The 27,179-nt window shown below is 41.4% G+C and overlaps 1 protein-coding gene across 5 annotated transcripts in view; it reads left to right on the top strand.

The window, feature by feature from the left end:
- Positions 1-27,179, top strand: part of ZBTB20 (zinc finger and BTB domain containing 20) — a 468,334-nt gene that overhangs the window by 411,665 nt on the left and 29,490 nt on the right. For all 5 annotated transcript variants that reach the window (XM_030471447.1, XM_030471450.1, XM_030471449.1 and 2 more), the window contains 2 exons: positions 9,468-9,564; positions 16,797-16,982. The gene's annotated coding sequence lies outside the window, so the exon portion shown is untranslated. The remainder of the gene's footprint in view (positions 1-9,467; positions 9,565-16,796; positions 16,983-27,179) is intronic.

The raw sequence follows: 27,179 nt of genomic DNA, 5'->3' as shown, positions 1-27,179 counted from the left end.
AGACAAGCTTTTCAGATCAGGGTCCAACCATGGCCCTTGGCATTCAGTGCTCTGTCAAAACCAAATGGTGCTGTTGGGTTTTCTTTTTGCTTCCTCTTGCTGCTTAGGCTGTGAAGCAAATTGCATGTTCCAGCCTGGCTTCTCAAGGCAGCAAGTGAAAAACGGCATTTTAAAATAATAGCTGCCAGGTCCTGCAGCTCAGAACTGTCATATTGCATGTTAAAGCTCACTCCTTCCCAGAAGTGAGGTGTAGAAAGTAATATGAATATGTGTGTGTGCATGTGGATGTGTCTGGGTCTGGGACACAGACAGATTCCCTACCTGGAAATGGCTTGCTATTATTAGACATGCAGTTACCAGGGGTTATGTAAGACAATTGAAGCTCTGTTTTTTAACAGAGACATGATTCATGCTACTTGTAGTAACAGTAACCACCTCCAAGCGAGACAGAAAGCAGACACAGACAAAAGGCTGAAGAAATCAATGCTGGCTGAACACAACCATCCTCTTGATACCTTCTGCCTCTCAAACAGCCACCGGGTTATCAGCAGCATAGGTCGATGCTAATTCCAAAGACTTCTGGAGTTACTGAGCTGGCGCATCTGTATCAGCGGTGTTTGCAGGGAGCGGCTGAGGCTGCAGGAGCTGCGAGAGGAGACAGAGCTGCGCGCACTTTGCGTCTCTGGTGTTCTGCAGGAGGCTGGGGTTGCTGTGAGCAGAGCTAGCACACCTACTCTATTTTCTCAGTTACTCCTGCTGGAAAAGGCTGGAACCAAAACAACTTTTGGCTCCTCTGCAGCTAACACTTCTACAGTCATTTTTATAGTAATGTGGAGGGAGAGTCGAGACCTGGAGTAGCTTTGAACTTCTGCCAGCACTCTTCATTAGAGCAAATTGTGAAATCTGATTGAACTAGAATAGCTCTGAGCTCCCCTACAGCTAAGATTCCTGATCCATCTCCTACGGTACTTCTTGCTGGTCGTGGCAGAGATCAGAATATCTGCAAGTGCCTTCATAGTTTTGTTCGTCTGTGCCATTTTCTTATCTGTTGGGAGATAGCAGGAGTAAGGTAGCTGCCAGATTGTCTACAATCAAAGATCCAATTTTTTCCTCACAGATTTTCTTTCCTGATGGAAAACAGGGTTATGTTCAGAATACCAAAGTGAATACCTGTGGGGTGCTTATTTACAGTGTCACCTTCCAGAAATAAAAGACAGGGAAGTTGCTATCAGGCCCCCTCAAGTCACTGCCATTCTCTACCTGTCTCCTCTTGGAAGACTGAGAATCTCCTGTAAAATTTCATTTCAGCATCATCTAAACTGTTCTGCGTAGTAATTTCTGCTGTCAAGGAAGAAAATGCTGAAGATTTGGAAATGGTCTTTTTAGCATTCAGGAGACAGCCCTCCTACATTAGCAGAACTTACCGACAACAGAGCCAACTGCCTTCAGTTTCATTCAAGAAAGTTTTGAAATGACGAGCGAAATAGTCTCAAAGAGCCACAGAAGAGAGCTGAATGCTGAATTCTGATAAATACCAAGAGTTTATAATTTGCAAGTTCTGGAGTAAGAATAACAATTATTGCTATGTTATTTTCATTAATACATCATGCTGTATATACCGTACAGAGTAGAAATCACTTCAGCTACTATTAATGTTAGCAGTCATTCTCCATCAGCCACACTGAATACAGTTTTAGGAGAAAAGTGAAAAATAATTCAAAGTGCCTTAAAAATGGCACTGTAGTCATACCGTGACGCTGTGCTTTCCTGGCACAGGGTATTTAAAACGCAGATCTGAATAACACAGCTGGCACTCACATCTCTACATTTCAGGAACACTTAAGAAAAATCCTGTTTTGATGCAGATGATACATAACTTTAAAAAAGCAAATAATTACCACAAATATACATCACAGCTCAGGACACATTGCTGTCAGTGACTTGACATTTCAAATGACGAGTTTCACGAATGTGCATAACCATCAGATTTGATTGAACAATGTTTTAGAATAATTCACATACTCATCTAGAACTTTTTTCATTGTGTTTTGGCACTGAAGCATGAAACAAGAAATCTACAGTGGGTTTCTCTTTGCTTGTGAGGAAGCAAACGCTTTGATCAGTTCTACGTACTCCAAGGCTGTAGTCAGTTATTCCTCAATGGATAAAGAAACCAAAGCCCAGAGTGACTTTGTTTCTCTGTGGATCCTGTGTGATACTTTATATATAGTTTTTGACATAAATCAAACAAGCTTTCATTTGTACAGTTTGAGGCCAGGGGCAGCAAGCACATGGGAAGAATGATACGGGAAAACATGTTCGTGATGCTTTTTACCTAGTCTTTTCATTGTGTTGGTTACTGACTCTTTAATGATTGACTTGCAAGGGAAATCTTCAGAGACAGAAGACAGTCATCCAAAACAAAACAAAACAAAAATATTCAGAATCGTTTGAGTGTTTTACCTGACTGTCAGTAGCATGATTGCTTAGCTCAGCATTCGGGCAGTGGTGTTATGAATCTTAAAACTTAAGGAAAAGATTCCTTGTTTCAGACATGCCCTCAGAATGCACACAAACATGATTTTTAATATAAATCTTCCTCTAGTAAAGGCAGGTAAAAATCCTGCGAGTTTCTTCATCTCATTATAAAGCAAGTCACTTAACAAAAGCTCAGCGAGAGGGAGGAATTCCATCAAGATGATGCTAAGAGTTTTTTCGGGGGAGGAGGGTGTTCAATTTTTCTGTTTATTTGTTTGATAACCTGGCTCTTGGTGCTTGAGAGAAACAGATGTATGAGTGAAAGTTTCACTTCCTAGTTTACCTTGAGGGGGGTGGTTCTGTGACAAATGGTTGAAATCCATTGAAATTTATAGCTGATGGTATTCCATTGTCCTATGTGGAATTAAATGAACGTAAACAGTATCTCATAGTTTCTGCAAGCGGCAAGCCATGAAGAAAACAAGAATTCATAACGTATATCAAGTTACCATTTTGTATCATCTTCCAGACTTGATGATCTTAAAGGTCTTTTCCAACCTAGTTGATTCTATGATTCTGTGAGTTATGACAATATACTTCAGACTTCTGATTGAGATCAGCTTTCAGCATAAGAACTATAAATCTGGTGGCCAGACATTGATGCATCAAGTGCTGTACCATTGTGACCAGGAGGGAGGGGTGTATGACAGAACCAGTGCCAACAGTGTAAATCTTCATTAAATTGTGTTATGTATTGAGATTATACAGTACCTGCACCTAGGTGTAAATATGTTATCACTTTGCAAACCTGGTTACTGAAACATGGAGATCTGTTCTTGGAGGATGTGTGATAATTTCTTCAATTTATCAGCATCTATGGGACTAAGGGTTTCAGAGTTTATGCCAAAGTACTGGCGAGGACAGCATTCAATGAAACCAAAGCAATGTGTAGCGGAGGAGGAAAAGACTCAGCTCATTCTCTTCATATGCTTTCATTGTTTTTGTTCTTCCTGAAAAATAATGTCCTTTCAGATTTCGTTTGACATCTCCATGATGTTGAACAGATTCGGAGAAATCACCAATATTTTGACAGGGTTCCTTGGCAATGAAATGTTCATGAAGCTCATCTGTCATGAGCTAATCTGGCTCATCTAGCCAAAGCAGTAGCTTAGGCAGATATATTACTGTAACAATTTAATTTCTACACATTTTCTTCGTCTCTGGTGATTGCAGTGATGGCAACTCATATTTCAGTTGCAGAAACATTGGTAGTAATTGCAGCACAACTATAACTTTGGTTTTGTGAAAACCTTGCGTTCGGTAGGAAGGCAGTGTCATATTGTCCAGTTGTCACCTTCTTAGTAACAAGGCAATACTCTGACCATCTTCAGTGTTCATGGCTTCAAAACCTTAACAGTTTACCTTGTTCCCCTCCAATGAACCTTTTGAGTGTCATACCATAATGCTGATGCCTTGTAACCTGCAGCATCAGCACATGAATGCCTAAGGCTGTTTATGCTCTCAAACTGCTTCTATTAATACTACTAAGTATCTGTAGGAAACTAGCACTCAAGACTCAACAACTCCAGCAGTATACAGGCACCTACCCACAAATCAGTCTGTTCACTGGAAAGCTTATGTAGGTGCAGTTCTACTGAGCACAGAACGTTTACTCCATATTTGACACCAGCATCAATAAAATCATGACTTTACATATTTGCTTCAGTCACACCCCACCTTAATGAATTGCTTTTGAAAGTATGTGGTTTCATTCAGCATTCAGATAGGATTGTGAAGGCTCTATAGTAGGAATATAGAGAATTCTGTATTGTTATACCCAGCAATATTTTGCCAGAATAGCATAATTTTAAAATAATAATTGTGTATATAACTATACAGACTGACAGATGTGTATATGTATATGGTTACCATATATGTATATATCTATCTATATGTACAACACTGTTTCTTCTCGTTACCATATGTGAAAATATAACTCATGGTCTGACATTATCACAGCTCAGTCTGGCATCATAGATTTTGTATTCATTACAGCTTTGTATTCATTTAGCTGAATGTTACATTAGGGCTTTTGGTGATCTGCTTCTGCTCTGATTAAGCCTACCAACTACTGACTTATAGTTGCTTCTTCCAGGTACTACTTATCTTTGCCATTTCAAGTCAGGTGTGCAAAGTTGAACAGATGCTTAACATTGCCTAACATTGCTTTACCTTGCTCTGCCCACAGCAAGGTGCAGCAGAGACATACAGTCTGCTTGGGCACCATCTAACCTGTTTATCTGCAAGTATAGGGTTTATACACCCAACACACTAAGCATGATGAAATCTTCACTAATAGAAGTAGGCAGCACCTATATATATATACGTCCTTGTGCAAAATTGGCCTCTACCAGGCTACCGCAGCCCAGTATCATTAAACAGTCTTTCTGCAAATGTCCAATACATTAACAAATTAATTTCCGAACTTCAGGCCCAGTTACTGGTAGCGGACATACAGTGTTCCCAGTAGAACATAGAAATGAGCAGTTTCCTCTCCTAGATGAAACCCTGACTGTTGTGAAAAATTCATGCTATGGCCTTCTGATAGTATGTCTTGAATCACATTTGTTGATGGCTAACGCTGCTGTTCTTATCTTCTCCTTGTTGCTGCTTTAAGAGTTTCACCTAAAATGCTATTCACAGAGAGAAAAAGTGACCAAAATAGAATTGCATTTAACCTAGACATCTCAGTCTGAAAATACATCATGACTGTGAAAGCGACAATTAAAAATGACCCCACCTTACTCAAGAGACCTGTACAATATGTGGATTGAGATCAGGCGTGCTAACTTCTGTGGCACTAGCAAGTTCTTATTTTCCATTGCCTCATGATAGACAGCACTGTGCCAGCACAGCAAATAAGAATAATCAGAAATAAGCTCACAAGAAGCTCATCTTTTAATTTTTTCATTACTAGGGATCACACAAAAGGCAGAAGGAAGCAGACTTATGAAGATATGAGGGAAAAGAGTATTGTAGGGATAAAACAAATAGCGATTAACTAAAAAATTGAGTCCCCTTGATCAGGACTCACTGAGAGAAAGTAAAAGCAGACTGTGGTCTCGGGCAAAGAGAAAGAGCTATTCCATTGATTGTCTCTTGCAGGTCAGACACGAGTGCCTCCAGCGAACTGGGAATACTGAAGGTGTTTGATAGTGTCTCTGAGCAGAAAGAAGTACAGCCAGGGGTAAAGATAGAAATGTCCTGTGGGGTACCAACATGGAAAAAGCAAACTTAGGACCAAGCAACAGCAGGAAATTGATGTTTGTAATATTTAAGTAATCTGTAAACGAAATATTGTGATGGTGTGTTGTTTGAAGAGCAGAGTCAGGCCAGTGCTTGCTTATGTGTGTTTTAAGTAACATGACATGACAGACCACATCAGATCAATGGTGCTGATTAATGAACAGCTCTGGAAAGGCAGCTAACAAGAGATGAAAGGGTCAAGACACGGATTTCAGGAGGGAGAAGGAGGAGGATCAGTGCCTCAGAGTTATGGTCCAGGAGCCCATTAATCATCAGCATTATTATGTAAAGTACCACATTTTCTCCTTACTTAATGCCCACTGCAACTCTACTGATGCCAGTATAGAATTGACCTAAAGTGTACATCTTAAATCACAATCTGTAGTACATCATTGCCATCATAAAATGGACCTTCCGTAGTAAAAAATGATAATACGATTAATGTTTCTTACACCTTCTTAATTACCAGATGAAGCTTGGGAAGAGCAAGGAGGAATACAAGTAAGCAGGTATAAAATGCCCAAGTTATTATAATTAGTGGAAATATTTAAGTAATAAGAATCTGCATTTATGGAATGCATTCATGCAGAAAACTTATCTTCCAAAATCTTAATTAAGCACACAGTACCTCTTGGAGCAGAAATGGAATGTTTTACTTTTTTTGATAAAGGAGCCCAGAGAGGGGAGAAGTTACTTAACTCAATGTCACACATCCCATTCCCCTGTTGTCCTGCTTGTCTGTCTTTTTTGCCAATCTTCTCATGGTCAAAAATCCTTTTCCTTCATTTTTTCCCAAGATAGATTAAGACTTTTAGGAAAATTTTTGGGTGTTTCCTTCTCTGTTGCAGTCCTCATGTCTTCTGAAGCACCATTACCTTTCTCGATTTTGTGTACTTAAAATGTACCTATCAACAGCTGATGATCTCAGTGCTTTATGCTCATCACACTGGAGGAAAAGAGATATATCTGTCTTCCCAGGCCATAGCAAAAATGATGGAGAAAAATTAAGATATTTTAAGTGTTGCCTTTCACAGAGATTTTAGTGCCCAGATTTTGTAGAGGACTTTGAACAGCCCATCTCTAACAACTTGTCTGCCTGACCCTTGATGTGAAGGCAGATTGAGTGCTAGGCAGTGCTACAAGAGAGAGCCACTTGGATTGGGATCCTAGAGATTGGAAGAGCAATAATGACATAAAAAGAGAGGTGACAAAATATGCAGGATTAGTACATGCAGTTCTTAGGCATCTCTTGTGTGAAATTAGGAGTGAAGTGAGGAGAAGTAAAGACTAAAGACCTGATCTTGTGATTTTTCTGCTTCTAGTACAAGTTAAAAATTCATGTTAACTGAAGTACTGGGCAGTCTTTAAGGCACATGGGATTTATGCCTTCAAAAGATGAGCAACAGACAGATAAAAGGCAGACTGATATGTGCAAAGTGGATATAAGAAGCAAGGTCAGCATTAACAGACTAGGTGGGCTGTACATAGGGAAGTGGGAAGGAGAGCTTGAAAGTCAGCCATGCTGAGTGTTAGCGAGGACTTAAATCTGCAGAATCCTCAGGCGTTGTTGCATGTTTGAAATTCAACCCTTGGTAGTGGTCAAAGGTGTCACTCTTTTATGTAATTTTTTGGAGCTAACCTGATGCTGGCATATAGTTCCTCTCCCAAGCCCTGATGAAACTCAGAGGTTCAGGCTAAGCTGAAGATTTTTTTGTGTGTGCTTAAATTCATTCAATTTGCAATTCAAAGCAGACTCCAAGTGGAGAGAACCTACAGAAACTGGAATCAAGTAAAATGTTTGCTTGAGCCCCTGTGAAGTATAGATGCCGGATTTCACGTAGCCTTTTGAAATCAGTACGTAGCATATATCCCAGTCACCAATAAATGTCATCATTACAAAATGTATAAATTGAACATAAAACCGAATGTATATTTTGTCAAGTACTTTATTACAGTATCATCTAAAATCCTTCATTGTGTCTGCTGGCACTCATTCCAGTGTTCCCGCTGCACGAACAGTGGGGTTTTTTTATTGTGTTGCATTTACAGACATAAATTCCAACTTGCACAGTGACATTAACTACCTGTGAAATAACAATTACATCTCTTATCATTTTTCGTTCACCTTCTTGATTTCTTTGATAAAGCAAATATTTGCTTTTCTTGTCTGATCAGACAAGGCAAAATCATTTATTCATGGAAATAGCACCATTGGCTTCACTGTGGGTAGGACTGAATATGCTGATGTCCCAGGAGTTCTTTGCATAGGTGAATTGAGCAGGATTTAATTCTATCCCTGGATGTTAACTTCAGACATACTTCCAACATCCACAGTGAGCCACCCAGAGATCCTAAGAAGCTAGCAGAGGAGGAGTTATGTTAGTCTAGAAGGGATTCAGGTCCCCCCAAAATGTAAATACTTCCAAAAACTTAGGTCTGGGTGGTGAAATCACCCTCAAATAAATATTGCAGCTGAGGTTTTTCTTTGGATCCCTGTCTGTATTAGTCTACTGAGTCCAACTCTCTTTTTAGCTCGGGAGATTTCAGGCATAAAGCTGCTGCTGAGCTGAATCTTTCCTGAAAGGCTTACTATAAGTTATTTCTGTGGTCTCACCACAATAGACCTGATGGCTGATGGAAGTAAGTGGGGTTCCTGCTTTGATATAAGCCATCATTTCTGTGATGCAGAGGTAGCAAAAGAAGAGGAGGAGGATTTTTCTTTCCTTTTCCTGCCTTTCAATCCTGAGGAAGTGTTTGTTGCTGCTCTGAACAGGACTAGCCTTGTTCTGATGAGATGCACTTTAGTGCCAAGTTTGTGCTAGCTCACCATCAGTGCTCCACGCTCATGCCATTAGAGTGAGCAACTTCTCAGAATGAATTCTACTGATAGCACTTTGCTGGCTAATCTTCCCTCTCCTCCTCACTTCACCAGAATAGGTTGCATGGGCAGAGTGGGGTAACTGGGAACTGACTCTGTTGTTGTTTGCAGCCAGGCCTGGAGGGATTGAAGCAGGAGGAATTTGGCGCTACCAGGCTGCAGCCAGCTGTACTGACAGCAGAGAATGCCAGTTAGCATTGCAGCAAGTTTTCATGCTCTTAGTAAATAATTATTATTTCCCCCTTGTTGCCCAAAACAGCAATAAAGAAACCTCTCAACACATAATTTTAAGTGTTAAGAAGCAGACAGTTCCTTTATTTCAGTGCTGGGGACACGGGGGATCGCTCCTTCGATCGTGTCCTCCGAGCTCAGCAGGAGGCATATATTTATGTACAGCTTAAACATACATATTTATTCTTTTTCCTGGAAAACTTAGATGTAGTAAAAGATTTCCCCAACCTCATTACCATAGAATCCTTCCCCTTGTGACCAGTGTCTTCTGGTGGTCTCCGAGGGTCTCCAGGACCCTTGGTGGTCATTCTCCTGCTGTCCACTGCTTCTGTTCACCTTGCCAGAAGTCACAAGCTGCTCATTCCTCAAGAATAAGCTGGTTTGAACTGGTTTTTCTATATGTTTGGTTGCCTTCGCTTGTAGTTTTCACAATTCTCAGGATTTTCAGTTCCTGTTACCTTGGCTTGCTATTGTTTGTCTGCAGCTGCAATTAGTTACATATAATCTAAAACTAAGCATTATAGCTAATGGTTCATAACACCCTGACCTTTCCTTTTGGTTCTTTCTGGTACAGACACAGCCTCTCTCTGTTCCCTGCCCCAATGAACGTCTGCACTAGGTCCAAGGCTTGGAGTAATTTACCTGAAGAGTGATACCATTTGGAAACCACTGTAAGTATATTTTATCTCTTATAAAAGACTTCTTGTTTCAAGCAAAAAAAAGACAACTTTAAAAAACAAAAACAAACTGCAGCACCTGTGAGCATTACTCATGAGAGTAAGCTAAGTTTTGTTTTTGAAATTTGCAAGGAAATATGTGGGCAAAAAATATGTCAATAAAAACCTGTTAAATATTTAAGTCATAGCCTCACAGCATGGTTCAGCAATGGCTGGTTTGATCTGCTTGTATCTTTTAGGTTGGCAGGTTCTCCCTGCTTACTTCTCTAGTTTGTGCTTTTCTAGTCGGTTCATCCATGTTTGTCTTCAGAATGTTTATCTTCTTTTTTTATTCTTATTACTTTTCAATGAGATACTTTTCCTCTTGTTGGTGTTTCATGTAATACAGATTGACTTTATTGCAACTCCTTAAAGGAGTTGTTTCTTTCCAGGCCTTGAGTCATTTATGATTTAAGGCCATTACAATTTGGTAGGTTTGGCTGGATTACGTAGGTAAAGTTCCCTGAGAGAATTTTGACCTTGTGTTTGTTGTGCTTTATTATTCTCTGAAATGATCAATTGTCTGCTATTTGCACTTTTTCCCTGTAGATCTCATAGTTTTGATTTCTTGTGATCAGTTCTCAGTGCTTGCCAGTACTATCACAGTGTTGGAGTAGACAAGATGCTCTGAGGTTGTAAGTTGGGCAAGTTTCGTAGTGGTGCCTAACTTTCATGAGACTTGTGGGTTAGATGGAAAAAAATGGACAAATTTGGGGGCACATAAACCCCATTTCAGGCTTGAAGCAGATCTAGCAAATTTAAATCTTAGTTTAACTTAATCTCTGAGTTTAATTTAATTATGTTAATCAGTCTCCTGTAAGGGATTTTGGAGTTTATTTTACTTTTCCGTGTTGATTAAATTTCCCAGTCTTTTATTGCACTAGAACATTGGGCCTCTCTTGTCAGTTCTCTGTGCCTCCCATTCTTGCTCTGCAGCGTTCTGCTGGGATTTCTCTTTCATATTACATTTTATGGTGATGTTTTCAGGAGTTTGTTGTTTTCCATTGTATGACACAAACTTGCAATCAGAGATTTTAAACAAACTGCCAGTCATGTGGCTGTAACAGCATGAAGATCAATGTGGCTGCAGAATCATCAGAGAAGCTGTGTGAATATTCAGGAAGTCAGCCTGTGCAGGACTTCTAACTACTGAAGCAACACTTCTGGCAGGAAAACTGGGATGGCTCAGGTGGTTTAAAGCAAGCTTGTTTTGGGAAGCTTCACCCTCAGCTCTGGTGTTCAGGGTACCCTGAATTTAGAGGTGAGGTCTCTGGGCAGATTTCAGTGCTTTTCACTGTTCTTTGGGGCTTTTTCCTTTTTATATATATATATATATAAAAAATATATATATAAATATTCAGTGATTGTACTATCTCTCTGTTTCACTTTGTCAGTTTCTAAATATGTATTGTCAATGTCATGTCTGGAAGAGACACAACACTGGCAGTGATAAGCACTGATATCAGGAGCTGTGTTAGTCGCGCACAGGCAGAGGAAGAATGTGCAGCAGAACACTCGGGAAGAATATTGCTTACAATCAAACGTGAACTATTTCCACACTTTTATATTTTTAGGATCTGGAAAACCAGAGGTTTGTTTTGTTTTTCCTTATATGCAGTCTCTGTGAATTACTAGGGTTACAGACGAGCTGTACACCAGTGAGTTAAGTGCAGTGCTTGGGCACTACAGGCATCTCTGACCTGAGGGCATTTACTAGAAGGCGATGCCATATCTGTGAAGAGGAGAAATAATGCCTGGAACATGGGTGGGCAGAATCAGCCAGCAGCAGCACTTGTAACAACATCAGCAGCCCTGTGGCATGTTCCCTCTGTGCTGTTTAATATGCAGTGAACAAAGGTCTGGTTAGTGACCCAGCCCTCCCTGTATTCAGAGGCTGAAAACTGCCTCATTATTGTTCATTATGTAGTATTATTCTCATACAGTCACATTATCATAGCTTCCCCTGAGAGCCAGGATACTACTGTGGGTTCTGTGCAGCTACGCTGGTTCCTATACCTGAGCTAATTTGTTCATTGCTAACCTGGTGTCTCTGCAGGACAAAGAGCCGTTCCCTGTGTAAGGGAAGGTTCAAGCATCAGTTATAGCTGCTGTGTGAGAAATACAACATACATTGCCTATTTTTGACAGATACCTGGTTTGGCAGCTCCGCTGTAAGAACATTAACTCATCAAGGGGAAATGCATTTCAAACGCAAGTAATGGTTGCAAGGGAGATACATGCAAAGAAATCATGTGTGGAGAGCAAGTGGAGGGTTGGGGGAGATAAGGCTGTATGCAGGAGCGGCAGCAAGAAGGGGGAAATGTAGGAGGGCATTCCAAAGCTCAGAGGTAGTAATTAGTTTCTAGATAGCTTTGAGGTTAGGACATCCAAAATTTTATCTGTTCTGCTTTCAAATTAAACAGGAAGGAGCCAATTCTGTTTTGCAGCCAGTCCCAGATCATGGCAGTCGCTGCAGCATTGCAAGTTGTCTACCATTTAAGACCTTGTTACATGATAGTGTAGTGTTAAGGAACATGGAAATGAGGGAATGCCTCAATGCAGTAAGATACTGACAGAAAACATGAATAAAAAGATGCCAGTGATGGTATGTCTTTCTTTACACATGAGCTGGAAAGTGCTGATAGGCACAGTTCAGTTCAGGGATGACAGTGGATGCAGTTAGCCTGAGCATACAACTGAGAAAGAATATGGTTTAAGTGGTGTAAATGAACATAAAAAAAACCCCCACAATAAATAGAAGGGAATCCTGGAAGTGAATACGAACAAAAGAGAAGTACCTGCACATAGGATTGAAAATGTAAAGAGAGAACGTAAGATGTTTAGAAATGGACTGGATAAATCAGTAGCAAACATGAATTCTGCAGTGTCCCTCAAGACTCAAATTAGTTTAGAGAAGTCCGCATCTTTTCTGTCCCCAACTTCTGGGAGTCTGTGCATCACGTCTGTGTGCAGAAGTGCCATCTCTTTGCTATATTGGCCTTCTGCTGTCCTTCTTGAGAAGCAAAGATGATGGCCCTCTGATAATTTTAAGACTGCAATTTTTGGAAGGACCTGTAATGCAGCAGAGGTGTGTGAGGAGAAGGAGCTTAGAGGTAACTAGAGATCAGAATGGAGTCTCTTGCTCTACGGGCACACGCCCAAGTCTTTTGCAGATATGTTGCAACTTCTGTTGCCCTTACTAAAAAGTAAATGGCAAACTACTTCCTTCCAGGATTAATCTGTAGAGAACATAATGACATTAACTAGTAGCAAGGTAGACTGACCCTTACTACTGAAGTAATCCCACAGGACTGCCCATCACTGAAGTCCAGGAATGGTACATAAATAGGTATAATTTGGGAAGGTTCCACAAACAATATTTATTGATTGTTTCATTCTCACTCCTGCCCCTCTGCTTTCAGGCTCTTTGACATAGCTATGACAGGTCATACCTTTCCACAGCATGCCATTTTACCTTCTGGAACGTGAAGATATACTAAAGAGCTTGCTGATGGAAGTGTTCATAGAAGTGTGCAATCAGAAAAAAATTAGGTTGGAAGGGTCCCCTGGAGGTCTCTAGTCCAATTCCCTACTCAGAGCAGGGCTGACTTCCAAGTTGGATTAGGTTACTTAGGGCCTTGTTCAATTAAGTTTTGAAAATCTCCAAGGATGGAGATGCCACAACCTGATCAGCGTTTAACAGCTCTCCCTGTGAAGACTTTAGCAATAAGATAGCAATAGAAGTAGACCACGTAAGTGAATGTAGAATATTTAATTAGAATATATAGGTGAAGATCATAGCAATAGGAGCTTTCTATGTGGGCCATAAGTTAGAATAAAAGGATAGCGATATACTTGCAGCAACAGCAGGATTTTTCTGGTTTTGCCCATTGTCCTTTGCTGGCAGCAGCAGTTGGATATTGCGGGCTGGAGAAGAACCTTGTTTGTGTTTCTTTGTAGGTAGTTTTGATCACAGTGTCCCCAGGATTTTTCTTTTCTGAAAAGCTTTCTTCAGATCCTTAGCTGACTTGGCTGTTTCCCTTACTCAGCCTTCCTCATGTGGAAGCCTGCATTCGTCTAAGGTGGTACTGACATGCAGGGCATGTGTAAACAGTGTAAGAGAAACGAACTGCTGTGGAGAGGTATCTCCTCTAGTGCCAGTCAACACCATTGCTTCCCTTCCCATCCTGTTGAGCACAAGTCACCAAACTGCAGGACTCTGATCAGGAAAAGTGATGACACAGGAGCATCTTGGTAACATAGCATCAGCCTTAAAAGCAAAGTAGAAAATGAAGAGGTTTGGAAAGGAAGAAGCAGGGGGTGCTGTGCGCAGCCTCACTGGTGTCACTACCTGTTGCTGAAGTATTTTTACCCTGTCCCTCCAATGAGTTTCAAAGGCCTGGGAGGCCCGTGCCGATCAGCCACAAGATGAAGCATCTGTCAGTGGTCTAACTTCCTCAGGCTGAGCTCCTACCCTGCAAATAACAACAGCATCCTACCCAGTGAAGGTGACTTAGTGTGTGGGTAGAGCTGGGGTCAGAGGCTGCATTCTGAGTGTGTAACTTGGGTTAACGCTGAGCTGAAAACAGACCTTCAATACAGCAATTCAACTTCCAGGCTTCTGTGCATGTAGAGTCTAACCCTACATACATCCTTGGCTGCCTGGACAAAAAGTCATGCTATCTGAAAGCTTCTTGGGCAGCAATGCCATGAAATAACAACTGTTTTATACACAGATTCCCTGCAGCCCCTGGTGTGTGCTGGCTGCACATGGGAAAGTCATGGGATCTGGAAATAAGACGAGTGAAGGTGTGCCAGAGTTCATACATCAAGGATCTACGCAGACTGTTATGAACAAAACATGCAGTCCATGCACTTCAAAATGTATGTGTCCATGTAGAAGTTCTGCGTCTCATGCATCCTTATCTGCGTAGCACGAGATAGATCCCAGTGACAGAACGGGGAACAGACGGAAGGATGCCCAAGCTTGGAGTGACAAGATGCTTGGTTTGCTATTCAGGGAAAAGAAAAACAAAAAAGGTTTTAAATGGTTTGATTTTCCTTCCATTTAAAATGGAGCAAATCAGTTCAGCCCTTTGCTCTACCTCTGCAACTTTAAGTAAGGTCCATTTAGTCATCTGCTGTCTATTTGGATCAGATTAGGCTGTAGCCCCGTATATTTCAAGCATATTGATTATATACATGGAGGATAGAGCAGCAATACCATCTGCCTGTCCCGTGGCGTGGGGGTGTAATCCAAAACACATCAAAGTTGCGGGGTTATCAGCATGACCCTCTGATGGCGGTGGTTCACCTGCAGAGCTCAGCACCCTGAAACCCTGTCAAAAGGTGGAGGAGAAGATTTGCTTTATTTCTTTTTTGGCCCTTTTAACTTCATTTTGTATTATAATTACGATTTTTCTTCCCTCCTCTCCCGGAGCTTTCAGGCTCCTGTCGAGGAGGCACCTCGCTGGGGCGAGGCGGGCGGCAGGACCGCTGCCCGGGGCCGGGTGCGGGGTGCCCGGCCGCACTAAGCCGGGCCCCGGCCGGCTGCTGCCCCCCGACGGCGGCCGCCGGGAAATGGCTCCGGGTCCCGACCCTGCCGCCCTTATATAATGCCTTTATGTAAGTGGCCGGGGCTCTGCTCCTCCTTGTCCCCCCTACACCCCGCGGGAATAGGCCTTTTCTTGCTGTAAGATCGAGTTGTTTAAAAACTCATGTTTTTGACATGTCAGCTGCGTGCTGTCCGAGGTGGGACATGACAGAGTAAGGCATGTGAGAGAAGGAGCTCCCGTCTCAGCCCTTCAGGAGGAGAGTCTGTCCCTGTCAAGAGGGGCTTTGCCTGCAGATGCGGAGCCAGGAAGGGCTGGTTGGGCACAGAGCAGGGCTGCCTCAGGTCCAGCGGCACCTCCACGCTCTGGGATGCTACCCCAAAACCATGGTCTCCAGATGGTGCAAGGTGCCACCTTGAGAAGGGCTTGCTCCCAGGGTGACCCGCCACTGCTTGTGCCTCAGGTGCCAGCAGGAGATAATGGTGTTTTATTTCATAGAGTCATCACAGAATCAACTAGGTTGGAAAAGACCTTTAAGATCATCAAGTCCTTTACCCCAGGACTGCCAAGTCCACCATTAAACCATGTCTCTAAGGGCTTTTGTATACAGGTTTTAAACGCTTCCAGGGATGGTGACTCCACCACTTCCCTGGGCAGCCTGTTCCAGTGCCTGACTATCCTTTTGGTGAAGAAATTTTTCCTAATATCCAACCTAAACCTCCCCTGGCGCAGCTTGAGGCCATTTCCTCTTATCCTATTTGGATGTTTACCCAGGTGCCATGGCCTTGTGCTGGGTCAGGGCAGTGGTTTTCCTGGCTGGAACATGAGGACTGAGCTGGCTGGGAGGCTACCTGCCTTCAGGAGCAGAAGAGGAAGCACCTTCACCTGTAAAATTGAGGGGAAACAGTGAGATGTGGGTGCTTCTCTCCCATATAGAGTGCTCACCACTTCCCTTTCTGCCTCAGTTTCACCACTTGTGAAACAAAGGTGGTGATTAACTCCATGCCTGTTGTTCCTCTGAGGCTTAATTCCTTGTGTTTACAAGATGCTTGGAGCCCTGGATGGAGGCAGGTATTGAGAGCTTGCATGCACTGTGCTCATAGCATGTTTCAGGCTCCAAATCTTAATGCTTTACTTTGATGATCTCTGCATCTCAGAATTACTTCAGTGGTTTTCCCTGCAAAATGAGTCTCTGCACTGATTTGTTTTGAACTGGAAACTTGCATATTTGTTTGCTTTTCAGACATTTCTGTTACATTTCTGTATAACACTCTCTATTCAGAATACTACAGCCTTAGTTAATATTTGTCAAATGGAGCTCCGACTGTCTAAACCACTGGGACGAGTTTCATTTTATATGTCATCGGTAGGGGCAGAATGAGGAGCTTCGTACTTGGCCTATTTGCTGTAACACAGTCTCAGGGCCATTGCATCAGAGTCAAAACAAGGAGCAGCTTGTTTCCAAACAAGAAGCATGGAGGAAAGTCTTCTCTGCCTCCTTCCCTGTAAGGAAAAAGAGAGGAGAGAGGGGGATAGTGGGGGGGGGGGGAAGAAAGTTATCTTTAACAGATTCTAAAAATGCTTTTTCCCAAATATGCAGTCAGTGCCTTCAAAGGTCTCTTTGTTTATTTTCAGGAAGAAACCCAAGACAGCTGAAAACCAGAAGGCGTCTGAGGAGAATGAGATTACTCAGACGGGTGCATGCAGCGCCAAGCCGGGCCTTCCCTGCCTGAACCTTGAAGCTGTTCTGTCTCTGAGCCCGGCCCTCATCACTCACCACATTCACAACAAACCTGCACGCACACACAGGGTCATCTGATTGTGAGTACACCAACATGCTGCTGGGTTGCACTGGGGTTCGTGAAAACACGCTACTTACTGTGGACCAGGTTTTCCAGTTGGATGCTCTTTCCATAAGGGCACGAGCAGGACTTCCTCAGGGCTTACCTTTTCCCTTCTTTGGGAATTACCACTGAATCATAGCAGTTTGAGTTAAGGTTATGATAATGCAACCAGCCAGAGGAAGCTGACAACATGTTGTTGGGTCAGGTTGCTGCTTCTTACAAATTAAAAAGGGAAAACCCCTCAAACAGGTCTCTCTCCATCTAGAGCTATAGTTACTCCTCTCCAGGTCGTGCTTCTTGTTACCCAGGCATATCTGCTGACTGGGGATTTTCAGCCTGGGCTGTATTTCAGTGGGAAAAAACAAGTGTCTGCCTGAGATACCCAGGATTGTAAAGGATTTCCATGAAGAAAGGGGAGAGTGTTTTGTGGAGAGGACCAGCCTGTGAGAGTCTGGAAAATCTCTGTAGACCTGTGTGGTCGTACCAGTGTAAGGCCCTTGTTTTGAGTGCGTTCACTTTCAGATTACTCAGCATGGGTTAATTGGCCTTTTAAAAATGTTCCTTTCCATTTGGCAAAACATACAAAAATAAGGGAGGGAATGATTAAAACGGGATTTTTGGAAAGTCAGAACTTACCCTGTCAGCTTTTCAAAACACTGTCATTTCACAGTGGTCCCTGCCTGGAAGTCTGTTGGGCAAGAATGTGCAGGGTGATGTGAACCTCAACATTCACTAGTTTTAGAATAGATGGTTTACCTCTTCTGCAGTGTTTTTAGGATGTTGTAAAATTTACGAGGGGGAAAAAAGGAGAAAGAAAGATGATGACACCAGGTTTCAAGAGCTCAGAAGCCAACGAGACTTTGCAAAGGCCTATAAAAAAAAAAGTCAGGGCATGACAATAAAAAATCAGATTAAAAAGGATGTATATTCTTTTCTTTTTTAATTTAAAAATCCTGCCTCAGGGCCAAGCTTGGAAGCAGCCGGGTTATAGGGATCATCACTATCAAAATCACTTTAGCTGCAATTCATTCCTGTTGGCTTCTGACTTTATTCATTATGAGCTTCTTCTAGAGATCTTGATTTTAATAGAGCTGGTAAACATTGGGGAGACTTTCCTAAATCTCACCTGGTGATTTGGGGAGAAGAAAGAGATGTGAAACAATTGAGCAGCAGGCAGCATGCAATTTAGTATATACAAGAATTCTCTTCAAATTGGAGATGTCAGGCTCTTTGTTAAAACCGTGGTACAGTTTTGTCTTGTAATGTTTTCTGAAAACAAAAAGCTTGTGAAAAGATGCAAAAAATGAGCAGAACAACAAGAAAAAATAATCCTTAATTTCAAACAAAGAATCTCTTTATCCCATTCACAAAGATGAAAGAGTTCATTAGTAAATGGGATTTGAAACCTCACACTGATGTTTTTTGACAGTGCAAATGGAAACCCATGAAAGCAACCTTAGGACAGAGGCCAGCAGCAGGGATTGTAGGGAACTTGGAGAATGAACTCCTGCTTTTGCTTTTTGAGGTGGCCAAGTTCAAGGGTGAGGAGTATTGGCAGAGGGCAGTAGGGGGGAAGTGGAGCCTGCAGCTCTTTATGGTCTACCTGTTCTGTGGAACAACAGTCTTTTAGACCTCAAAGTTTTTAATATTCTCAAATCACCTCTCACTCCTACTAAATTCACGGTACCAATATCAATAAACTGCAAACCCAGGTTAGATGCTCCTTTCACAGTGAAATTGGTGGGTTTTTTTCAGAAAAGAAAGTTTGATAATAATTTCAGCGTTAATGTTGTTCTATCTCAGGAATCACTGAAATTTAGTTCCCAAAATACTGCTAGAGTCCTGCAAAAACTCAAGAAATGGTAAGACTTCTTGTGGTGTTGATCTCTGTTAGTTGATTCCATGTGCTTTGAAACTGATATAAAACCTCCCATTATTTATGATGGGTCATAACCTTTATCAGGCTGTATTAGTTCGGGGCAGTATGCATATAGTTAGTGTTTGGAATGCCCTTGCAAAATAGCCATGCCAATTTCTTGCATGAACTAAAAATGAGTCATGATGAATATTTACTGCATATTTACTGTAGCTATCTCCTGTGTCATGTGGGGTTTATCTAATATTACCTCAATCCTTAGTGCTGGAATACCTTAATTGACCCAAAAGATCAGTATTTGTGGCTCCCAACATTTGAAAATGGGCTTACCCATCATTACAAACTCCTTCTCCTTACCTCTTGCTTTCCCTGCCTTTTAGACTCATTTTTTCCCCCTCACCTTAGAATTCCTCCCTTTGCCTTTCTCTTCCCCTCCTGTCAGAGCTACATTGCTACATCTTTTTTCCTCTCAGCTTTTGGACCTGTGGTGATTCTTTACCTCTTGAGGCCAGCAACGCTTCCTGTCCTTCTCTTTACCTTCTAGACACTACAACATTGCTTCTCCTCCCTTGCTCGGACTACCATACTGCCTCTACCCCCACAACTGGGCAGGTTATATTTCATTTACAAGAGGACATTCTTCATTCTGGTGGGAAGTTTTCTAGTGGATAGTGAACAATTTAAAAATACTTAAAACCTAGGATTAGATGGGAAGTTTCAGGAGAAGAATTTTCATGGAAAATATTAGGAACACCCAGAAAGAGTCAGCATGGTAGGCTATATCAATTCTTGGAAAAATGCACTGACGTGCAGATGGTTCCATAAGCCCTCATTCATATATCTGGAAAAAAAGACTTAGATTTTACAGCCCACCTATTCAAATCAGTTTGAAATCTTCACTGACCATTTTGCATGCACAGTCACTAGTGCTTGGCAGAAAACAGAACCACATATTTATTATGAGAAATATTCATAAGCCAATCTACTTTAAAAAATCAGGGTGCTTTTGGAATGATTCAGATCAAAATACTTTTTCCAAGCATAGGAAATAAAAACTCTGCGATAGCCATCTGCTCCTCAGCTGTAAAAGGCAGAGGTGAAGAAAGCCTAAGCAATAGTCTGAACGCCAGTCTTACTGAAGTGAGTACTTAGCAAAAAAAATCTGGGCAAAGTCATATGTGACACACAATTTAGAGCTTAATTCTATAGTGTAGCACATTCTACATACAGGGTTTGGTGCCACTTATTCCCAATGAAATTGCATTACTTCTGACCCTTGTAGGACTGGGCCCTAGATTTCTGGATTTGAACATTATGATATATTCCCTTGGGTGACATGGTCTAAGTGTGAGGTGTTCCTGCCCATGGCAGGGGGGGGTTGGAACCGGATGATCTTAAGGTCCTTTCCAACCCAAACCATTCTATGATTCTATGATTTTATGATTTCCAATCCAGATGGATCCTTGAAGTAAAAGCCAGAACCTAGGGTGCATTGTGTCCAGTTCCCATCTCTTTCAGTGTTGGGAAATGCTAGCTCATGTGCTGTATTTGGAGAACCAAATTAGAGGAAGAGGTCTTCTTGAGGTAGCTGTTTTCGTGTAGGGCTTGGCAGACAAAAAGCACCACTTTGAATTAATTTGGAATTAAGTCATAGAGTGAGCTGATAGAGCTCCAAATGAGTTATACCTCTAGCTACTCAGCTGTCACAAACAGATGTAGCTGCTTACCCAGAAGAAAGGTGTTTGTGGAAAAAGCTACAAGGACAAGCTTGGAGGCACAAGTTCTGGAAAGGTTACAGTGAAGCAAAGGAAATCATATGAGATTGATGCTGTTTGCAGTTTTCCACATACTTTCTTGCTTATGGATAGAGAATGTATGTAATTGGTGGGGTCCTACTTTGAAGGCTGAACTGCCTTAGGTAAAGCTTCTAAAGATTTTGCTGAGAGGGAAGGGAAGGAAGTCATCAGGACTTGGCTTTATTTAAATTGATTTTGTCTGTATAGGCCACTCTAGGAGCCCTTCAGAAAGCATCTGTAACTATATATGTTTTGCAAGTGCTGAGAAGTAAGATCATTTTGGCAGAAATTGTCACCAGTTCTCAGAGATACAGTCAGACAAAAACTTAATTCAGGCTCTGATGTATGCATCTTAACAGATGTGTCCGAACTCAAAGGAATCCCATGGGAACAGTGCAACTGAATTTCTTTGTCTCTATTGATAGTTGAAAGAGTTATTCTTAGACATTGGATGGTCCATCTGTGAAGGAATTTGTTCCAGGCAAGGGAAAAGCAAAATCTTTGTGACGAGTTTCCATGGGACTGAGAGGCAGGTTGGACAATCATTGTGAAAACTGCTGAAGCAATTTTGACGATTTTAGAGAACACAATTCTTGCAAAGACCTGAGATTCTGGTAGGGAATGAAAGCTGAGGAGGAAAGTGGGGCATGGATAATTTCTGAAAAATCCATGAAATAATCATTGGCAAGATGTTGAGATGGGGGAGGACATTCTAAAGTTAAGTTTTAGCAAGGGACCAGCGAGTTTTTGTGCATTAAATAGAATGCACTTAGTAAACACTGTTGGTGATGGGCCACATCTGAAGCCTTTGTCCATACATGCTCAAGTGACATGGCTGACTTGGGCCAATTCCAGCATTTTTTGGCTGTCACGGGATGGGAACTTTGAGGCAGTCTGTTTTCTTTTTCTCCTCCTACGTTCTGATTTTTGTAGCTTGATAGCCTTCCAGTGTAATGGGGAAAGGCAGAGAGGGAACCTCGCAGAGCATTGAAAGTGGATGTGGAAACTCCAGGTTTTCATTTTCTTGAGCAGCTAGAGGAAACTACCATTCACTTCTCCTGAATCAACAAGTTTGATTTACCTGGGGGTGCAAATAGAGGCTAGATGGGTCTGAAGGTGGTTTGGCCTCATCTTTACGTTGTAGGTTTCATGTGTTTCTCTTAGAGGTTCTGTGGCAGGAAGAGTACAGCTACATGCGCTTATTGTCTTCCCTCTGCCTCTGGAAATTTGTGGCTGTGATTCCCTAGGAACTGCTCTGCAGCTTTCAAATGATCTCCACTCTCAGAAGGGCGGGGGGGTGGTGGTGGTGTCGATTCTTCCAAACCCCTTGTTTTCAGAGGCAGGCAGTATGTCAATAATAATTTCATCTGTATTTTTGCTAATCTATGTATGGCATGTGTTAGCTAATGCTGAATATTTTTAGGTTGTTTTTGGTGACCTAAGAAATGGTGTATGTTTAGATATCTATTTTAGATGATATAATAATAATGATACAGGCCTTTTCTGTAGCAAACTAAACTGAAAACAAGGACATCCATAGTTTTCAAATACTGATGTCACAACACTTAGTTATACTTTCATCTTGCAGAACATTTGAAGTCTTGTTTAGTAAGTGTTTCTCTTTTTAACAGTCATAAGTGGTTTCTATGTCCTGTAGGTTTATATTTCTGTTTGTAAGATTATCAAAGAAATATGAGTGAGGGATGACTTGTGTTTTCATAGAAGCAGATGAATGTTTCTTGACTTGTGTAGAAACAGAAGTAAGTACAAGTACAGGTATGTAAAACTATTAAGCTGAGCTGGCCCTGCGTCTGTTGAAAAAGCCATCACAATACACTAAAGACTTGACTGTGGAAAATGTTGTACTACTGATAGGAACTGGTCTCCATATTCCTAATCAGTACACTAAGTGAGTTTTGTCAGGTTGGTCTCTCGGGCTTTTCTTCTCATGAGAAATGACTAATAGCATATGGTACTTCAGTTATGAAGTCAGTGACTATGTTTTCAGAAGCAATTGTGTGACTTTGGAGCTTAACTTTCACTGATGCATAAATCAGTTACATTTATAATGCATAGGTGCTTTTGAAAATTTATCTAATGATCCTCAATGTTGATTCTCTTATTTGGTGGCCTTGCAATACTGGCTTGATGCTAGGTTGTCAATTCTTGTGGTATTCGTTGCTTTTCTTGCTGCTCTCCATTTAGAGAGCAATAACATGCATAATTTCAGCTTTGGTTTAAAACAGCCATGCAAATTTCTAGCTTTTATGATTTCAGGGGAGAACTTGGATAGGTCCCCAGTGTAGCTATTCTTTCTCAGTACCAGGGGAAAGGATAAAAAGGTCTTACTGCTCTTTAAAATTCCATAGCTTCCGTTCTGAAGATTTCGAGGTGGCTGAGTTGATAATACTGTGACATTTCTGTTTGTAAGTCATGCTGCAGCCACTGAGACGTACTGTAACTGTCCAGTGAGATATCTGCAGTGTGTTTCTGAGTTTACCTGTTCCCATCTTCAGTCTTCCCCCCATGGGTTCTTATTACCGTTCTTCAAATTGTGAGTCTTCCAGTAAATCCTTCCTTTCTATATTGGATGAGTGTTTCAACTGCCTCACTCATGAAATGAGTGACTGATGAATACTCTATACTGTCTATCACTGTTCAATGTACGAAGGTGTTCTAGTACTCTTCTGTTGTTTGGGATTTGTTTGGTTGGTTTTGTATGTGGTGTTTTGGGGGTTTTTTAATAACAGTCTCCAGAACAGCGCTTTCCTTTTCTCTCACCTGAAGTAACTTACTTTCTTCCATCATCCTCCATTCTGAAAATTAAAGCAATAATGTCAATTCCACTGCAGAATTTGTGTAACCTCTTTGGCTGCCTTTACCTTTCATAGATCAGTAGTCTGTCTAACCACTGAGTCTACTACTTCCCTACTTAATCTATCAATCCAGATTATCTACAGCACTTCTTAGGTACCAGTCATTGCCCTGTAGGCTTTCTCTCTCTGATGTGTTTAAATAATGTTTTATTGCAGTCTTTATTGTCTTATTATTTGTCTTTATGCCTTTAGTGGTTTTTTTTCCTTTAAATTTCCCCTCACCCTACCAAATCTTTGTTTTACATCTAGCCTGCTGCAGTTTATGCTTGGTTCTATTAGTGTCACTTGGGTATGATTTCCACTTTTGGAAGGATACATTTTCAGCTTTAACGAACTCTTATACCTTGTATTTAACCATTGTAGTATTTTCTATTTCCTTATTTTTTTTGTTCTTGTCCTTGGATATACATAGGGACTCTGTGTATTAGGGCCACCTCTCTGCTGATCTTAAGGATTTTAATTCTTTATCTTTTCCTTTCAGACCCTTTCTGACTAACTTCCTCTTGGTTTGGGTTTTTTTTTTTCCTTTTAATAGTTGTTCCTCCTGAAGTTGTACATATGAAGAGTGCCAGTTTATATGATCTGCTTGAAGGATGTCAAACATAATCATGCCAATCATTGTTATTTCATGTCTTAACCATGCATGCTACTGCTGTCATCTCCTCTGTCCTAATTGAGTGAGAAGACTGAACCAGATGTACCATTTCCCTAATACGGTCTGCAGAGGGACACTTCATGTAGCAGAGTCAAACATAAAAGATTTTCCAGTGCTTGACAGGTGACTTATACTTGAAGGAAACTAAACAGCTGCATCTACATCTCCTTTTGTCCTACTGTGTGTTGTTAAAACCCTGCATAACCCAGTGGTTAGTCCTTCGCATGCTACAGCAAGACACCTTCCACGCTTTGAGAAACATTGGTGCATTAGTTGCCTGGTTTGTTGCAACTACACAACGCCCAAGTTACAGGTGTAAAAATAGACTTTTTCACCTTCTATTCCTTTTCACCACTGTGATCTGTCTAGCATTGGAGCTTTATGCTCTTTTTCATCCAAGCTTTCATAGTCGCTTTCTCCTCTTTTCTGTCACTTACCTGTGGTAGAGTAGCCGTGCAATGTTTGTGCCGTGATCCCACTCAGTAACTTCAGAACAAGGTAGGGCCAGAGCAGTATTCAAATGAGGGAAAACCAAAGCAATTCTTGAATTGTTCTTGGCTGAGCAAAGAGAGCTTTTTCATTCAAAACATTTTGAAGTGAAGCCGTAATGTGGTCCCGGGAGAGAACTTGGAAGGTAAAACCAAGGTAGTGTTTAATACCACTGACTAATGCTTATAAAGTATGCTAGGGGATGTTGGGGGGGGGGAAATAATTGTATTTCTACAAGAAGTGTGGTGTTTCATCTACTCTATAGGTGAAAGTTGGTTGTGCGCCATCAGAGTACTGCTAAACTCCTTCATCTCCGTCAGGGTATTTACCTGGTGCAGGGTGGACCACAGTGGCATGTCCTGGCTAACACTGTGCATTTGGGTTCTCGGGGACGCCAATTATTATTGTTTCTAGAGGGAATGCGATTGCACCATCTTTTCATTTATGTTTTATGTGACTGTTTTCATTGTCCATGGAGTCATTTACAAGGCTAAAATGACATGAGATCTAGTCTTACGCAACTACCACTCAGGAACCAGAACACAAAGAGAATGCAAGATCTCTAGTTAATCTGTCAGCACGAGTAGCTTGTTGAGGAATTAACTGTGCCCAGGAAAAAAAGGATAAACAAAACCTAGAACCCCTACTCATTCCAGCTTTGTTGTGTTAAACACTGAAAGGATCTTTGCCTGGCTGGGGTGCGCAATATATACTCTGTATCAATGTGTGACTTGGTGAAATGCTGCTTCTTGAAAGCCCACAAGAGAGAAGTAGTATAAATTAAGAGTAATCTCACAACAGCTATTTTTGAGTTCTTAACCAGTGAAAATGTAAGTGTAGCAATATTGTGCATCTATTAAAAATCTTGAAAGGCTCTTTATAACTAGATGATAGGAGTGATAACGTGTAATTTATTGATGTTACACAGATAGAGGAGAAACCACAAAGTAGCAATTTTTGTGTGAAAAGGGGTATGATAGAGGAAATAAAAACAGAGGAAGGGACTTCTCCCCACAGATTCATACCTGTGTGGGCAACCATGTCAACTTGAACAAAAACACCTTGTGCTTTGATCCCATGCCACATTTCAAAACAGGGCATATTCCCTGTATTCAAAAGTAAAACTCCCAGGTACTCTCTCTAATGTTTTTGGCTGAGTTGAAGGTAGAATGTGCCCGAAGGCAGACCTGAGAAATATCTCTCCTGCACTGTATTAGTATCACCTGTTGGTCTCTGTATGCTTGTGTATACATGTGATCTCAGGGCCTTTTCTCAAGGAAAAGGCCTTGGAATTTGAACTGACAGTGTACATTTAATGCTGCAGATCCACCTGATGGTGTCAAGCTACACATGCATGCTGCATTCCTGTTATAGCCTTCATTTATTAAAGCATTCTGCCATACATTTCTCTTCCTGTCAAAACTAAGTAGGTGATTTTGGAAGTCGGTCTGCTCCCAGGGATTGTGGATGTCTCACTAAGGACAGAAGTTTTCCCTGTGGCCTTCAGTGTCATTGACACGAGCATGTGCTGTTTCCCACTGATATTTAAATTCGAATTATAAGCAGGCCTGAACACATCCCATAAACTCAAAATAAAGAAGCCACAGTCCAAAACAGTATGAATATCTGTCTCAGGATATTTCTAACTTGAAATATTCACCAAAGCACCCAGTTGTACTAGTTAACAATTACCCTTTCACTAATACATAAAGATGATGAATGGAAAAAATAACCAAATAAAATCTAGTGTTTTCATGTGATAGCTTTCCTCTTCTCAGGGCTGAGACACAGCCACTGGAAGAGATAAAAGAATCCTTTTCTCAGCCCCGAGGACTGGCATTTACAGTGTTTCATCCATTCCCTGTTTCTCCCATCATCCGGTAGTTCTGGATGACCAGAACAAAGTCTCCTACATTGCAAGGCCTTTCTCTGGAAACATGAAGGGTATAAGCAGTGGTCTTCCACAGGCAGCAGCTCTGCCACAAACATCAACCCTTTCTGATGCACCCTTTTCCTAACAGACTGCTGCAAACACTCCCTGTAGAGGATTCTAGCTTGAATAGAAACCTAAACAGGTAATTACTTTAAGAGGTTTTAATCTATATTTTCCTTTTAACCAAAGCCCACAGGCTTTCAGGCTTACCGTATTTAACCACACTCAAACTGATAAGCTTTTCCTCCTTGTCTTTCTGCCGGGGGGAAATACCTAACAATACAGGGCAAACGTGAAAGAGTTCATGGAATAGCAATTGTCTCTTTTGGAGACATGTTTTAATATATTTGCACCTATTATCCTTCTAATTCATTCCCTTTCCAGACTCTGCTCCCACCTCCAGCCCCAGCCCCTTCTCCTCCCTAAACAACACTTCTGAGAGCAGATATAAGTTTGTACAGCCCACCACAGCGAGATAACCAAAAGCAATCCCTGTTTGCTTTTGGGTATTCAGTCTGAAATGCGTTATTAGTTTTAAACAAAAGCCCT

This window comes from Strigops habroptila, chromosome 2, assembly GCF_004027225.2.
Source record: "Strigops habroptila isolate Jane chromosome 2, bStrHab1.2.pri, whole genome shotgun sequence".
Classification (NCBI taxonomy): Eukaryota; Metazoa; Chordata; class Aves; order Psittaciformes; family Psittacidae; genus Strigops; species Strigops habroptila.
This window is presented reverse-complemented; position numbering and strand designations above follow the sequence as displayed.